The 16,802-nt window shown below is 36.6% G+C and overlaps 1 protein-coding gene and 1 long non-coding RNA gene across 3 annotated transcripts in view; both read right to left on the reverse strand.

The window, feature by feature from the left end:
• LOC310884673 overlaps positions 1-12,366 on the reverse strand; it is a 31,243-nt gene extending 18,877 nt beyond the window's left edge. For both annotated transcript variants that reach the window (XR_014574323.1, XR_014574324.1), the window contains exons 1-3: positions 12,307-12,366; positions 7,718-7,848; positions 5,924-6,022 (exon numbers count right to left, since the gene is read on the reverse strand). This is a non-coding gene — a long non-coding RNA (uncharacterized lncRNA). The remainder of the gene's footprint in view (positions 1-5,923; positions 6,023-7,717; positions 7,849-12,306) is intronic.
• The window catches only part of LOC310892852 (uncharacterized protein), a 228,173-nt gene that overhangs the window by 133,361 nt on the left and 78,010 nt on the right, over positions 1-16,802 (reverse strand). The gene's annotated exons all lie outside the window — the stretch shown is intronic.

The following is a 16,802-nucleotide window of genomic DNA, read 5'->3' on the forward strand; positions in this document are numbered from 1 at the left end:
ATCTGATGACAATCTATTTCTTTAACCCAAGATATTGCTTCTGTCTTTATCTGATCTGATCTTCAGCTAGCAACATCTCTTTTTGCCACCATTATTTTTCTACTTTGCTGTGGTCTAGCATGAAAAGAGTCATAAGGCAAGTTTTGGAGTTAAGGTTTACACAGCCAAAGAAAGGAAACTATTGAAAATGTTTGTGCAACAATATTTCCTTTTTCCCACAGCTGTCAAGACTCTCCTTGACAGAAACAGCCTCAGGTAGCCAGTTTATAGCCTTCTGTTATTCGAAAGATTACTCTCATAAATACAATGAAGAGAAACAACATGTCACAACTTAGAATATTAGTCATACTTTTAGTATATTCATTTTCTTTCAAAAAAGAAATGCATAAAATTCATAGAATAATTTTTGGAAATACAAAGTTTTCTGTATTATTTTTTTTTTCAGTAACAGAAACATCTAAATTCATATTTTACTATTTATATTTAAAACAGTACTTTTGGATCTAAAACTAATACCTACACAGTATTTGAACAGAAATCATGCAGAGCATCCAAGCACTGAAGTAAAATACATTTGAACTATATGGAAGCTAAGTCATACATATCAGTGTTATGAACAATCTGAAATAGTTCCTTATAAGAAAGTACATTAAAAAATAAAATAATAAAAACAATAAAATAAAATAAAATAAAATAAAATAAAATAAAATAAAATAAAATAAAATAAAATAATGAAAACTTTAAAGCCTATTCACTTTCCCAATGGCTTCCAATAGAGAAAATTATTAAAATTATTTTCTGGAAATAATTTTTTCTAACTTTTCTTAAGATATTCATTTTAAAATTAAAGTTCTGGATGAAATGAAAAATGGAAAATAACAAGTATTGGACTTCCTGTTTTGGAAGAACAGGAAGAATACAGCATATTACTCTTTCAGAGAGAGCTGGAAGGAAGGGAGCCACACCTGGGGAGAGATCAGAAAGGTACCTTACCTCTGTGAAATGCACACATACAGTCATTCTGTCAGACAATTTCCCCTATACAAGAGAACATTGAAAAGCAAATGCTTTTTTAATGTAGAGCTCTGTTTTCAATTATATAGGGAAAGTGCATTTCCAAAGCCCATTTATCTTGAATATGACATTGGCACCCTGTGCTGTTGGTTGCAGGGATGCAAGGAAAATATTGATTAGAAATCAACATAAAGTTTGTTTTCCTTGGCTTGGGAGCTTTAACTTTAGATAAATAAATTGGAATCCAAGAGGAGAAAAAAAACTGTTCAAGTATGCTCCACGAAACTGTGAATATGAGCAGACTTTATCAAAGAAAACTCATGTAATTAACTCCTCACCTGGTTCTCATTTAATGAGTGCAAAATCACAACCTTTCTGAGGAAGATCAGAGTTTAGATAGAAGATGAGTTTGAGCTGACCCAGAAATATTAATACAGCTATATTGTCCCTCTTGGAATTGACTCACAACTCCATAACTATCCTTAAAAATGCTAAGAAGAAAGGACATACAGACATTGTGTCTCCATTTCACTCAGGGTAATGGAAGTCTTAACAATGTGATGGCAGTGCTTACTCTATAACTAGGTGATTGATGTGCTCAAGTGTGTCATTATCTAGACACTTAATAGTAGTCTAGTTTGGGAATAAGTACTCTAAATATTTCAGCTAATAAACCTTCACATCTTTGAGATGATAGCACTGATGGATTTCACGTGAGAATAAATACAAATATTTGAAATGCAGGAGCTTCTTAGTTACAACTGAAATGGTTCATTATGTCCCTAAGGACAGCCTGAGGGGAGGGTACAAAATTGTCCTTCTCCAGGAAGTCTTTCCTGGCCAGAAGTAGCAGTGCCCCTTGAGTCCCCCAGTTAGAGAACTGTTAAGAATAGGGAGCAGGGAAGAAATAACAAAAGCAAATTAAGAATATCATGATGCAGCTAACAGGAGGAAGGGAAAGGTACTCATGCACTACCAGGAGGTGGAAAACCTCTTTCCTGCCATGCTTAATTGTTTATATAAAAGGAAATACCTTAGTTAAGATTAAGAACACTTTTCCAGTTCAGAGTACCCTACAATAAATAATAGGACAATAAAGTTCTATTGTGGATTAAAATCCTTTCCAGAAGAGTACTGAATTCAGTCAGAGCTTCCGATATCCCATATTAATACTCTGATTAGCAGGACTGTGGATAAAATGGGGTTCATGTTTTCTCTGGGACATTTTTGAATATTCTGTTTTCTCTCATCCAATCTAAAACTATCTAGCAAATTCAGGTAGCTTAACTTAACTTTTTTTTTTTTTTTTTTTTTTTTCCATATGTCAGCAAGGAAGAGGTTTCCAAGGTCTGCCAGGAGAGCGCATTTACAGAAGGTGACATTTCTAAGGCCCTGTACTGGCACTGGAAGTGCTGGTTGCTTGAACCTGCATTTCTCAGAAATTAGAGGAGCCAATATTTATTCTCAGTGGGCTGCTTTTTTTAAAACAAACAAACAAACAAACAAAACAACAACAACAACAACAAAAACACTTTCTTACATACTTTCAGAAAGTTATGTTACAAATTACAGACTTTGTTCTGCACTAGAATTATAACTAATTTCAAGCCATCCTATCCCTATTCCATAACTTGGTCATGGTTATAAATGAAAACAGCCCAACAAAGGCCAAACTAAGCATACCAATTAGCTGATGATCAGTGACTAGCATGCAGTAACTGCATCCCTAGTTTTCAGCTATTCTTTTTCCTTTTAACTTCTCTCTCCAGGTTCCATCACACCTGACTGTCTCATATAGAGCACTGGACCTCAATATTGGGGTTGCTTTCTGTGGCTGTAGAAAAATCAGAAATGCAAGACCAATGATTATGTTTCTTCAGCACTGATACTATGCAATATTGATGAAATATGCTATGGCACCTAGGCACCAAAATAGATAGATATAGCTTTTAGCCTCCCAACTATCATCACTGTCTAGCACAACACAATATTATATAACAGAAAGTCACCAAAGCTCATCGGAGATTGCACATCCTCAATGTGGCTAGATCATCCTACCTACCATAATAGATGTGATTTTGATATATCTCCCTCTCTCTCTCTCTCTTTTTTTTTTTTTTTTTTACTTAGATAAATCCTCAGTCTAAACACGAAATCTGTAGAGATCAAGGAGACAGAAATTGTTTAGGCAGAAACAGTGCAGACAGGGCAAAAGGCTTTTCTTTTTCATCTTGTCTTTCCCTTTTAAATCTAAAGCTGATGAGATTGTAATGCAGACTCAGCCCTTCTCTATTTGTTATTTTTAATGCAAAGGTTTGTAGCTACTCTGTACAGTGCAAAGTAGTACCTGAAATCATAAACTCCTTTTGTTTTCACTCCACTTACCAGCAAAAGTAGGAAACAAACAAGATCCTTAAACTTTTGGCCTGCCATATCTTGTCTGCACATTTTTATGAGGAATGAATTTATCACAGAAATTCTACCACATAAGAAATAGCATTAAAGCCACAGAGACTATAAAATGTGCATTTCAGATTTACTCTTTCTCCAGGTATTCCTAACAGATAAAACATTTCCTATGGCATGCATCTATATGGACCAGCACAGATTCCCTGGACTGCCAACCATTCTACCTCCTTCTGGAAATTATAGCAAAATGCTATTAGCTCTGCTAATGGGCTGCTGGCTTACCTTCTATTTCTGTCCCTGAGAAGTCAACCCTTACCCTGGCCTGAGTGCTGAAGACAGTCTAGAATTTTTTTTGACCACAGAGTCCTCATGAAATTAGGAACTCCAAAAAGGAACTCCAAAAAGATATTGATAGTTGGGCAGAAGTTCTCTGAAAGCTTGAGGAGGTTTTTGAGTGAGAGGGGGAGTCTGTGTGCTGCATCAGCATAACGGAACAGCAAAATCTGAAATTATGATGGGAGGATTTGAATCAGATTCCATGTGTTTTAGAGGTATGTTGTAGACAGGGTAAAGGAGGGGCCAGACAGTCCTATGTAAAATGGATTTAAATAGTGAAAGGAAAATCTCTAATGCATAGGAAATCCTCTGTCTCTTCTCACATCTGCTCAATCATTGCTTTCCCCAGATCAATTCTTCCTTACTTAATACATTTTTTTTCTTCTGCTTTCTGAGTATATAAAGGTAAGACTGAAAGGTCAAGGCATTAAGGAGATACAGAGTGTACAAAGGCAAGTAAAGAATCCTGAAAGTATTGCAGACCTGGAAAACAGAGAGGCTCAAATCCAGTAAATGAGCAATAACATCCGATTAAAATATGCAAATAAATTCAGAACCATGCAAATATATGCATTTTTAATCTGTACACCTTTGCTCAGTAGTATAACAGTTGTGTAAATCATAGAGCACAGAGATTTCTCATAAGCTACTACCAGAGTTTTGAAAGAATGTGAAATGTTTGCACTTGTTAAAAAACAGTTCAATACTAAAAAAAAAAAACAAAAAAAAAACACCTTTCAGGTACCTGAAAAGTGTTCCCTTGGTGAAGTCTTTGTCTTCAACCCATTTTTGTATCTGTTTTCCTCTTTATGCTTTTGCTCTTTGAAATCCCTCTTTAATATATATTTTCCCACCACACCTTCCCAAGATGTTCTACTATGAATTGAATGTCTACCATGCACCCTATACTTTAACAAGTTGTTGAAGCCAGGACTATTCTTGTTCTGCAAGAAATTTGTGTGCTTGTATTAAATCACCTAATATAAACTGAGAAACTCTCCTGGGGAACAGTATGGTTTGGTTTCTCTGTTGTGCAGGGCTAAACACACAGTCCACACTTAATAAACAACACATTTTTTCCTTTCCATCTTTTAGGGTTTGCCAATAGCAATTTACAGCCAACTCCCTCAAGAAGCCTTAAAGTGACATAATGGATGAAAGTCCCATTTAAACAATGCATTTGAGCAATACCTAGCTTTACAGTTCACATGTCTTTAAGATAACAAATTACACATTTCTGGAGGGGATGGATTATAATCCATATAAATATAAAACAGGACACTTTCAACTTATGTTTTCCTTGGCAAAGAAAGCTGTTTATTTTCACAAATCTTTGTAGACACAGTTCCATATTTCACAGGGGAGGAAAAGGACAGACCTACCATTGCAGAAGAGCTTTCAGCAGAGGAAATTAATCTCTTAAATGTGTTACTACTAAAGTTGGATAAGCAATTTCTTTACTGAGCCAAGTATTTTCCCTATTTTTCTTGTTGAAAACTCTCTGCAAAATGATATGATTTCCCTTAATGCATTTATGTGTAATTGTCCACATGAATTGCAGTCCAGTATTATTCATTATTTGTTGTATGTTGCCTTGGTTGTTTTGCTTTAAGGAACTCACCAAAAGGCCTACAACCTTTAGCACATATAATGCCTTTTCTGATTATAGAAATGGGAAAATAACAAAAATAATATCTGTATGAGAGAGCCAAGGAAAACATTCTTTTTGATTTTTATCTTGTAAAAAGTGGTGGTGTGGCTTCTATTTCCTTAAACCGAGTCTTTTCAAGGAACAGCTTTGGAGCACCTCTACATAAACCAGTGAGCCTGAGTAATGGAGAGGCTGGTCTAAGGCATAGAGAAAGATGGGTGGAAAGAAAGGACCAGCCTGAACCTCTGTACAGGTGCAAAACAATGAATAGGAATGGTGCACCTATGGTAAGGAGTTGCACCACCACCTATAACACAGAAACTACATTCACTAGTGTGCCTATTCCTTCCTCCCTTTGGAATTCAACACCAAACACTCGTCACTGCCTGGTCACTTAAGTACAGAAGGTTATCTGGGAAAGGAGCAGTTGTGCTGATCTTGCCTCTCTCTCTTACAGAAAAAAATAATAATAATTCAGCTTCCAAGAATATAGATAATTTGTTCTCTACTTACCATCAGTCATGAAGCATGGGGATTTTTTTCTTTTGTTTAGGTGTTTTCTTTGCTGTTCGGAGAATGCAGCCCTTTAATTGTTCTTCGGTTACACGTATTCTAAAGAAGGGACATTAGGATGAGGATAATAATGATGTGTGTAAAAATGTCCTAATTTAATAAGATTCCATACTTTAAATGGACCTAAAACAACCTCTAGAGTAGCAACAAACAACGTCAAAAACAATGCTTAAATGTATTTTCCACCAAAGTGATTACATTTGTCTTCCTGGTGATAATGTTTAGAAAGTTTAATGCGAATTGGTAGCAAGAAAGCACTGGGAAATTATTATTATTTTATTATTTTATGTTATTTTATTTTTTTTATTATTTTATTTTATTTTATTTTATTTTATTTTATTTTATTTTATTTTATTTTATTTTATTATTTTATTGCCACTTTCAATAAAGCCAGATTCTCTGCTTGAAATGCATCACCAATGTCTGTAAGTTTCAAGACATTACTTTGTATGTCTTCCATGTTAAGTACTATAATGCCATATATGCTATGTAGTGCTTGCTTTCTACACAAACAGCAAAACCATGTAGTTTCTGCATTGCCTGAAAGCTGCTGAGCATCTCGTCATTGTATCTCCTTCCAGCTGTTGCAAATGCTACCTTACCACTACGTTTTGTTGGTCTAAACCAGTTTCTTTGTTGTTTTTCTCTCAGAACAGATAATGCACGCTTTTCTAGACATCTAGTACACATCTAGTAAAAAAAAAAAATTAAAATGAGGTAACTACACCAGAATTTTTGATGCAAATAGAAAATATCACTTGCTTCTGGTTAATACACTTTTATATTACTCAGCCAGCTCTGCTTTAATATACAGAAGACACGTCACTTGTTATTCACGCACCAAGCACCTTCTTTCTGTCAAGGGATTTCAGTGAATTATAAATTTATTTCAGTCAATCAGCAATATGGGTGCATGAAAATGTTTGGATGATTAATTAGCATCCCTAGTTCCTAATGCTTATATGATGTATTCATAGTAGCAAAACTAAAGAGCTCTTCTTTCTATCTCCATATCACGTCATGGTCCTTTGCCAGTTGTATTCCAGAAGCCTGGTTTGGGGGAGGTCATGTGAGGGATATGTCTGATGAAGGTCAGGATTTTCTGGAGGGGATAATAGGACTGTAATCCCACCACCTCTCAAAAACGGCACTGACAAATGCATCAGTGTCAAGCAAACCTGTGAAAACACATCAGAGCCCCCTTGGAGCATGCTCATTAGGAAGGAGAACAAAAAAGGTTGATGGGATACACTGGAGGTTCCTGGCAAGAGGCAAATAATCTGCATTCTGGCCAGCAGGCAGGTTATCACGAAAGAGTGCAGGAAAGGGAAAGTATACTTTGTCCAGTTTATCTTTCTTTCAAAATGTATTTGCTATGCTAATAACTTCAGTTATTATCATATTTAATGATTATACATAGAAAATTCGTCATAGTCACATATTCAGAAAAGATTTTCACATATTCAACAAAAAATCTGACCAAAAAGCCCTGATGGGTTGAAGACCATAATAACTGAAATAAAATTAATCCCCTAGGTTGAAGAGTAACTAGCCTTCCTTGGAAAAGGACAAAGATAAAAGCAGAGCACTCCAGAGCAGCCTTGGACTAGTTGCTAACTAATTGAAAGGTTTTCATCTGATTCAGATACTTCCATTTGAAAATGAGGCTCAGACTACACAGCAGCCACTAAAGGACATAGACAGCAGAGAAAAGTATATTCTGTTTGGCTTTACCAGCAAGCACCTCGGGCTGTGGGGTGTAGCTGTCCCCAGGTCTCCCCTCTGTAAGTCCAGCAGCCATGGGTCAACTACTGCAACTTCGCAACCAGAGGATCAGGTCAAAGAAACGATGATCTAACCCAGAACTGGTAGAAACATAAATGGTTTAAGTGGCATGTTGTCCAGTGGGAAGAGAGTCCTCCAGTGTTTTTATGACACTGTTTGTAACATCTGAAAATATATTATTCGGAGTCATACAGCAAGAAGAAATTTAAACTAAACGGTACCAACGACCGTTTATTCTGTAAATTCTGAATAAGAGCTTTCTCTTTGGCAATTTAACTTGTTCACTGTGGTTTAAAAAGAATATGTTTTTCAGTTCTCGTTTGGCATGCTTGGTACAAACGAAAAACGTGTTATTATCGTCATCTGGTTATTTCAGGACAAATTCAATGGTGTAGATAAAATGTAAATAATGAAACCTCTTTTAGGTATACTTAAGCAAATAAATTAATTTTGTAACTCTCTCAGGCTCAAAAATAGGTATATTTGTGAAACAGGACAAAATCTTGACAAAATAAAGGATTTACTTTCTTAAAGAAAAACATGGTTGAATACCCTACCAATTTCCTAATTCTTCCAATACATAAGAAGATGCAAAACATCTGTCTGCAAAACAGACAGCAACACATCCATCCTGGTACCAAAGAGCAAATGTCAAGAACTTTCACTAAATAGGAAGGAGGACTGTTTGAAACTCATAAAATCGTTAAGAGTATTGTACATATTTTTTTCATATTGCAAAAACTTGGAAATTCTCAGCTAAGCATGTGGATCTTGTCCTAAATCAAAAGCATCCCCAGGAGAAGGTATAGATATCCACAACTGAGTTAGTCATCTTATGTCAAATGCAGACAAGAGGCACATTTAAGGCACAATTCAACCTTCTAGGTATTTCCTTTGAGCTAGGATGAATCAGTCCTTAGAATTGCCTCTCACTTTCCCTTGACTACAAAGGGCAAACAGGATGCTAACTCCAATGCTGATATCAGCTGAGGAAGGTTACTAATTTCTGGTGTTATGTCGTGTGTGTCCCCCCCCCCCCTCCCCCCCCAGTGTTTTAATTCTTTTTGTATAATCGATCATTTTGAAATATTTACTGAACAGCAGTTAGGAACATAGGACTGAAGACTGAAATCAGCATATACACTATGTTAGCTAGCAGTCATTTTATCCATTTCTTAACTTCATTTCATGTTTCTCTTTTTCCGGTGTAGCTTTCACTACTAGTGAAGAACAAGTGGAACAGCATCACCTTCTGGTGGCTCAGTGAACGTTTGCTAAAGAACTGCTGGTCTTTCCATTATTTTTTTTCTGCTAGACTTGTCTGTACTCTGTTTTTCAGTCTTTTACATGTCATTCCCTTTGGGCCCTGATTCCTGGATATCTCCTTTCTGTCCTTTCTTGTGAGATTTTCTAATGTTCTCTCTCTCCCTCTCTATTTTTTATTTATTTATAATTTTTTTTTTTTTTAGTACTACACCATGACTGAACGGTCAAAATGTAATTCTGTCCCCAACAACTGTCATTTTGGATCTTCTTGTTCAAGGTCTGTCTGCAAATCTTTAAAAGAAGTCTCTTTGCCTCATCAAGTCTTATAATGCACATATGGACTGAATCATCACTGCCAGCTGTATCTCTAGTCCTCCCACTTAAAACGCCTGTGTTCTGTTCTCTGCTTTCTGTCCCCTGTGGTTCCAGAAGCTTGAAAAAATGACTTGAATATTCCATAAAGACTTGAAAATTGCAAATGAGAACAACCCTGAAATGTTGCATCATTGTTTTAGGCCATCCTTGTGACTTTTTAATAGCCTGACTCACAGTTTTTGAATACTTACAGATGGAAATAATGTCAAGATACACAGAGAGGCTTGAACCTCACTATCCAAATAAGATGGCATAGTCAATATATGTAAGCAACACAAAATGTCTACCCAGTCTATGGGTAGTACATTTACAAGAAAGTAAGCTACTTTTTAGGGAAAATAATTGCAATCAGTGCAATTTATAGAGGCCCAGGCAAAATGCAAGACATTTCTACAAAACAAGAGGTGGGCTTCTTAAGTGCATGTTAGCACCTGCATAATTGTTCAGAGTAGTTGCCCATATGTTGTGGTTTAACCTGGCAGGCAGCTAAACACGACACAGCCATTTGCCGCACACACACACACGAGTGGAACAGGGCAGGATTAGGAAGAAAAGGTAAACTCATGGGTTGAGCTAAAGACAGTTAATAGAACAGAAAAGGAAGGGAAAATAATAATAATAGTAATGATAAAAGAATATAAAGAAAAAAATAATGTATAATGCAATTTCTCACCACCTGCCAAATAATGCCCAGCCAGTGTCTGAGTAGTGGCTTTCCCCCTCTGGCCAAATTCCTCCAGTTTTATTATTCATCATGATATCTTATAGTATGGGACATCCCTTCGGTCAGTCTGGGTCAGCTACCATGGCTTCCCTCATAGCAGCTTGTGCACCCCCAGGTACCTCGCTGGCAGGGCAGCACAAGGAGACGAACAGTCCTTGGCTCTGTGTGAGCACTGCTCTGCAACAACTAAAATGTTGGTGTGTTATCAGCATATTTTTTTTCTTCTAAACTCAAAACTAGAAAAAAAAATAACTCTATCCCATCTAAAAGCAGGACAAGGTCATAGTGCAATATTAATGCAATGTTTTGCATGTAATATATATAAAACACTGATTTACATTTCTGTAGATTCAGAGATGGAATTCAGCTGGCATGCATGATGCTGTATATTACATCATTAAACCTAATCAAGAAAATGCTGCCTCTATTTCAAAAATTCAAAACACATTTCTGTTTAAGTAGAAAACCTGCTATATATTTATGTAGTGATTTGCTGAGCTGAAATTAAGCAGACCAATGACTTGTGTAATAAAAAGAGTATTGAAGTAATAAGTTCTTTAAGGTCAAATCCACGTCATTATCTGAGTATCTACAGCGTTAGATTGTGTGGTTCCAACAGAAGCAATGTTTTAATGCACTCATCTGAGAATGAAATTCAAGGATGAAAACAAAGGAGACTGACAGGGAATACTTTGCTTAGAATGACTTTACAGAGGCAAAATTTTTTGATTTTTCTTTTTTCGATATGACTCAACAAAATTCCCAAGTTTATATTATCTAGTTACTTCACAAATATAAAGATGAATGGTCATGAGCTTAAATGGAAATTTTAAACACATACCTGCATTGCCATTGCACTTGCTCATGACATTTAGTGGTGTTTTTTCATTTGTTGTTGTGGTTTTTGTTTTGTTTTGTTCTGTGTTTTGGTTTTGGTTTTGGTTGTCTGTTTGTCTCAAGGAAATCAAATTGCTCAAATCCAAGCATAGCATACACTTCTTAGTGAGTACAATATCTTGCAGAGTTCTGTGAGACATATCCAAATAGCCTATAGTACTGAAAATGCACTGCTTTGTGAAGGAACAATAGCATGTGAAAAGTGATTAAATATGATAATGCCTTATGGCAGACATTATATATTTTTCCTATTATATCCCAAAACCAAGAAAAATGATTTTCATCACAAATGTGTCCATCCAAGATCACATGTATTATGTTTATTTTCTCATGCAGTCTTTTATGTCCTACTGAAATATTTTTTATGAGGAGGCTGTACATTTTGAATCAATATTTTTTTTAATATCCCAAGGGCCCTGCTTTGTTCCACTATTGTCACTTTGCTTTACGGATATTAACCTCCCACATGCAGACCAAGAACAACAAGGGACACATTCATATTTCAAGGCATAATGCAAAACCTTCTGTATCAAACTGGGACAAAACAGTAAAAATAAACATTTTACATATACTTGAAATAAATAAATTTGTCCCCTGTCAGAACTTGTAATGTTTTTATCATTCTTTTTGCTAACACTTATAGCAGAGAAATATGAACTGATTAAGGTGGAACTGTGATATAGCAATTACTACTCTATATAACATATAGCTATAATTTCTATAGTAAAATGGTAGGAAAAAAGCAAACCAAAAAAAAAAAAACAGTTTCATGGAGTAGAAAATGAAAAGTGAAATTCTTAACATGCACTTGTTCAGTTACAATAGACAACTAGAAATTCACAAGTTATTGATAACTGAAATTTCAGGCAGCAGTCAGTAAGGGAAGGCTTGGAGGATGGCACACACTTTTTTTCCCCTGACATGGGCTCATGAAAGAACAAATTATGGTGAGGAATACTGTCAGGTAAGACGTATCCCTCCCACATCTACAGACATGAACAAATCTGACAGAGATCAGGAAAGAATATAAGAAGGCAGAGCTGTTAGGAGGGAACATGTTCAGATAAGTCTACCAAATTAAGTTTTCACAGAAACCATTTCTTCAGATCTCTGTGCACAGAAGAACAAGTCATAAAAATCCCCAGAAAAGAGCTTAAAGCAGCTCTGCTTAAGGACTGCATCTCTGCCTCCCCCAGATGAGCATTAGATCTAGTTGTCACACCGAGAGGATAACAGTGCTGAGAAGTAACTACACAGAAAGCTCCAGATTACAGACCTGTTCGTTTTTGCCCTTGGAATATATCTTGACCAAATCATGCCAGTTTCTTTCTTTTTCTCTTGGGAATGCTCACAAAACCTTTCTGGTCCTGAAACTTGAGCAATACCACTGCGAGATTACACATAAAATTTAATCCATCTAATAGTGTTGGACTGGGTTTTCTCCTTTGATCTCTCTCCAATGTTATGTTCTCTTGGGAAGAGTTTGTAAACGCTTTGTTCTTTCTCAGAAATAAGCATCCTTTGCATATCTAAACTATGTCATTTATTTCTTCTGGGGATATTGTGCAGATCTGATTAGCCAGATAAATAATTAAGTACATTTAAGCAAAAAGCCGAAATAACTTTAGGAGGAATGTCAAATATGGAAAAGCTGACTCCCGTATCTTTGTGGTTTATAGCGAACAAGAAAAGTAATGTTAAGAGTATATATTATCCTTCCAAAAGCATCAAGGGAGTCATTCTTTCTGTCCAGTTGTTGCAATAGAAAGGGACTGTCTTTCCAGAATAATACCTATTACTCTGTAAATTAAGAAATGAGGATGGAATCTAAAGAAAGATACTTTCATCTATTAGCATTAATGAGGCTTTCCAATGGTCCTACCCAGAGAAATATAAGTATATATTACAATTCCAGATTTGCTTAAAATATCTGTGGCGAGAATGGTCAAGGACTACAGAGAATTACTTGAAGAAAAATAAATATTAAGAAGAAAGTATGAAACAGATTTCTGCAAAACTTTGGGATGCCATCCACAAGTAATGCAGCTTTTTTGTGATTATTTAGATTTGTTTTTAATCTGAAATGGAAGACCTCAAAATTTAAGCTTAATGTCTAGGCAGTCATCTTGTATGAAAGAGGTTCCTCCTCAACCCAAGGGATATCAAACACAGACGTGTACCCAGCAGCCAGGCTTACCTAACCTGGTTACCTTTACTTATTACCTTGATGGAAGGACTACATGTGATGGGGAGGAGGGCAGGTTCAGGCCTCCTGCCAAAACCAGGCAAACTGTCAAATCAAGATTAACAAACCAGAAGGAGAGCAAACACAGAGTCTCAGACTGCAGCAGCCCAACAATGAAGGTTCTTGGCTACAAGCAAGAGGTAAGGTACTTCCTAGGCTACTACTGAGTTACCTGAGGACCTTCATTTCACTGACAAAGGAAAAAAAATAAAAGAATATATCTTTCTTTTCAGAATGGATTACTTCTTTAATGGAATGACAAAATTGCAGACAAACGGAAGCCAGGTGATAAAATGTATGAGGTTTTACTGTGAATTCTATCTCATGAAATTTGTTTATACCATCATATTGCCACTGATAGTAATGCTGACATGTAAACTGAAAAACAGTTGTTTGGTGGAAATAAGGCATAATGAATACTGATAAATATGTATCCCAAAGGCAGATGGTACATGTCTTGTCAAGTACTGCATGGGTTGCCTATGTGTTTGGACTTACTTAATATCTTAATGAATATATTGGGAAAAGACATAAATAACGTGTCATACAAACCTTCAGATGATAGCTACACATGGATATTTTTCTGAAGACTGTGCATCTGAAATTCTGTGAAGGTCACATCAAGCTGAAAATAATTGTGAGAAAATATGGGTAAAGTGGGAAAATGTGAATGGATGTTCATGGGGCAAGAGGAACCTGAAAAAACAATAATACACAAATGGGATTTGAGGCAAATTCCAATTTCAGATTTCTGTAATGAAAAATCCTGTCTGTTCTCTCTCATTAAGCCCTATCACACATGTGAACTTCAAAACAATCTCTCCTTCCATATACCTCTTCCAAAATTTCTGCTTATACCATACTAAACACCTTTCATGACTACTCCAACCTCCTTCTATTTGGGCTATTTTTCTCCATCCAGTTGCTTCAGATTTCTAATGCCACAAGTTTTCATAGAAACAAAGAATGGCTTACATTGGAATGACCTAAAAGATCATCTAATTCCAACCCCCCTGTCATGGGCAGGGACACCTCCCACCAGACCAGGTTGCTCAAAGCCCCATCCAACATGGTCTTCACTTCCAGGGATGGGGCTTCTCTAGGCAACCTGTTCCCGTACTTTACGACACTCATAGTCAATAATTTCTTCCTCTAATATAATCTAGTCTCGTCTCGTCTAGTCTAAATCTACCCTCTTGTAGTTTAAAGCCATTACTCCTTGTCCTATCACTGCACCCCCTGACAAAAAGTCCCTCCCCAGCTTTCCTGTAGGCCCCTTTTAGGTATTGGAGGGCTGCTGTAAGGTGTCCCCGGAGCCTTCTCTTCTCCAGGCTGAACAACCCCAACTCCTCAAACTGTCTTCACAGAAGAGGTGCTCCAGCCCTTGGATCATCCTCATGGCCCTCCTTTGGACTGGCTCCAACATGTTCATGTCCTTCTTATGGTGGGGTCCCAGAACTGAATGTAATATTCTATGTGCAGTCTCATGAGATTTTTAAGATGGGCAAAGAAATTATTCCCCTGAATCCCTTCAGTAGTCAGCACCTTCTGTAATGCAGAATTGTGCTGTGCTTCCCCTTCCCAGATTCTCCTCTGTTTTATTTTTGAGGGTATGCTAGTCTGAAAGGGAGGGAGAATAAAATCATCTGGACAGCATGAACTCCCTCTATCCAAGGGAAGATACTAAATCGTCTAAGGATCTTAACTGCACCTTGGGGGGTTTAGATGATGCAGTCACATCTCTTCCTTAGGCACCTCTGACTACATTCAGTTTCTTGTTTGTTTCTATAAAATGAAGACATCTCTTCCTCTCATTCTCCTGTCCTTGAATAATGATGTTGAATCTGTAATCACAGAGGCTATTCATTTCATTCAGCTGGTCATTTTCCAAAATGATTACCAATGATAAGTTGGCATTTTTCATTAAGTTTTACAAAGTACAGAATGTTTATACTGTTTTTGCTTAATCCTGGAAAAACAAGGACCAAATCATGTTTTGGCTTTATGCCACAAGTGTTAATAGTATTCATTAAGAAAAGCTGATTTTGTGATAGCGTTCATAAACATGATAAAATCAAGTGATTTCACAAAATAAATAAGAAATAAAACCACAGTACATTAAGTAGTCTATTTGAGCAGGGATAGGATCAATTCCTTACTCTGTGTATATATTTGCTTATGATTTATTTTTCTTTGATAAACAGACACATGGATCTGTGTTCAGGGACAAACATACATTTCAAATTTGATCATTTTCTCCTTTTGTAGGCAAATTTCTGTCATTTTCTGAGCTATAAGTTATTCCTATTATAAATGGTTTCATATTTGGAGTCTTAAGGTTTTACATTCTGAAGGTACTGTATTCTAATACAGAAAATGGATCTCATAGTAGTGCAATTCTTTTCAAATCTGAAATTCACAATATGAATTTCAGCAGGTTATTTCATAATCTATGGGCTGCACTGAAGAGAAGATAATAGGAAGGGCAGTAGGAAGACAGAAAAACTTCTAAAACATAACAACAGGAATCCAGTTAACGCTTATGAAAGTGATGAGATAATTATCACCATCCCAGGAAATTTCCCATTAGGGAATAATTCTGTGGTCTGTGTGGTGCCAGTGTTATGAAGTTACCTGCATGGATCAGCAATGGTATAACTGCAGAGACAGTGATTTTATGGATATGAGGGAGGGTGAGGGGAGAGCAGTGCACTGCACTACACAGATTTTACTCATCACTTACTAAAACAAGATCTCAGCAATGTCACTCTGCTCACTGCCATGGACTTATTCCCAATTAAAACCAGAGTAAGCAAAGGCAAGTCTTCCTTTTAAAGTATATAGGCATGGCCTATTTATATTCTAAGTAATTTTGTGGAAGGGATTGCTCTCTTTGACATTCTTTCACAGAGGACAGAAAGGACTATGAAGCCACCCAGTCCTGTGTTTTCAACTGTCATGAGGTACTCACTACACATACATCAGTTACCCTATTGCAAGTCCAACAAGAAAAGCATAATTTGCTGGGGAGACTGATGTGGTATTCACCACAAGCAAGGTAGAATGAGGTTGCACCAAAACAGCAATGAATTACGCCCTAACAATATTCACAAACAGACAACATTAAATTCAGAAAAGAAAGGCAAAATTTTGGTAATATTTTCTGATTTAGCTGAAAAAAAAAAAAAAAATTTGCTCTTCTTTCTGACCCTAAATCTGGCCATCAGCAAGATAAATTTTTTAGGCTGTCCAGCCAGAGCCATGAAGGAAAATGTGCCCTGCCTCAAAGCAGTGGCATGTCCCCTTCCAGAGTCCTTCTCCGGCTCCCACCAGCTCTCAGCACTTTGAAGGGACACAAGAATTAATACATTTGGCCCATACTGTGTATGGAAAAACAATCTTTTTTTGATGCTGACAGAGGAACTGGCTGAATCCCTGGGCAGTCAGTGTCTCAACTCAGTGATGGCAGAAGAGTGAGCAGCAAAAAGCAAAGGCAGAGCTTTCTCTTCTCCTCCTGGTCTGTGACG

This window comes from Anser anser, assembly GCF_964211835.1.
Source record: "Anser anser genome assembly, chromosome: 1".
NCBI classification, from domain to species: Eukaryota; Metazoa; Chordata; class Aves; order Anseriformes; family Anatidae; genus Anser; species Anser anser.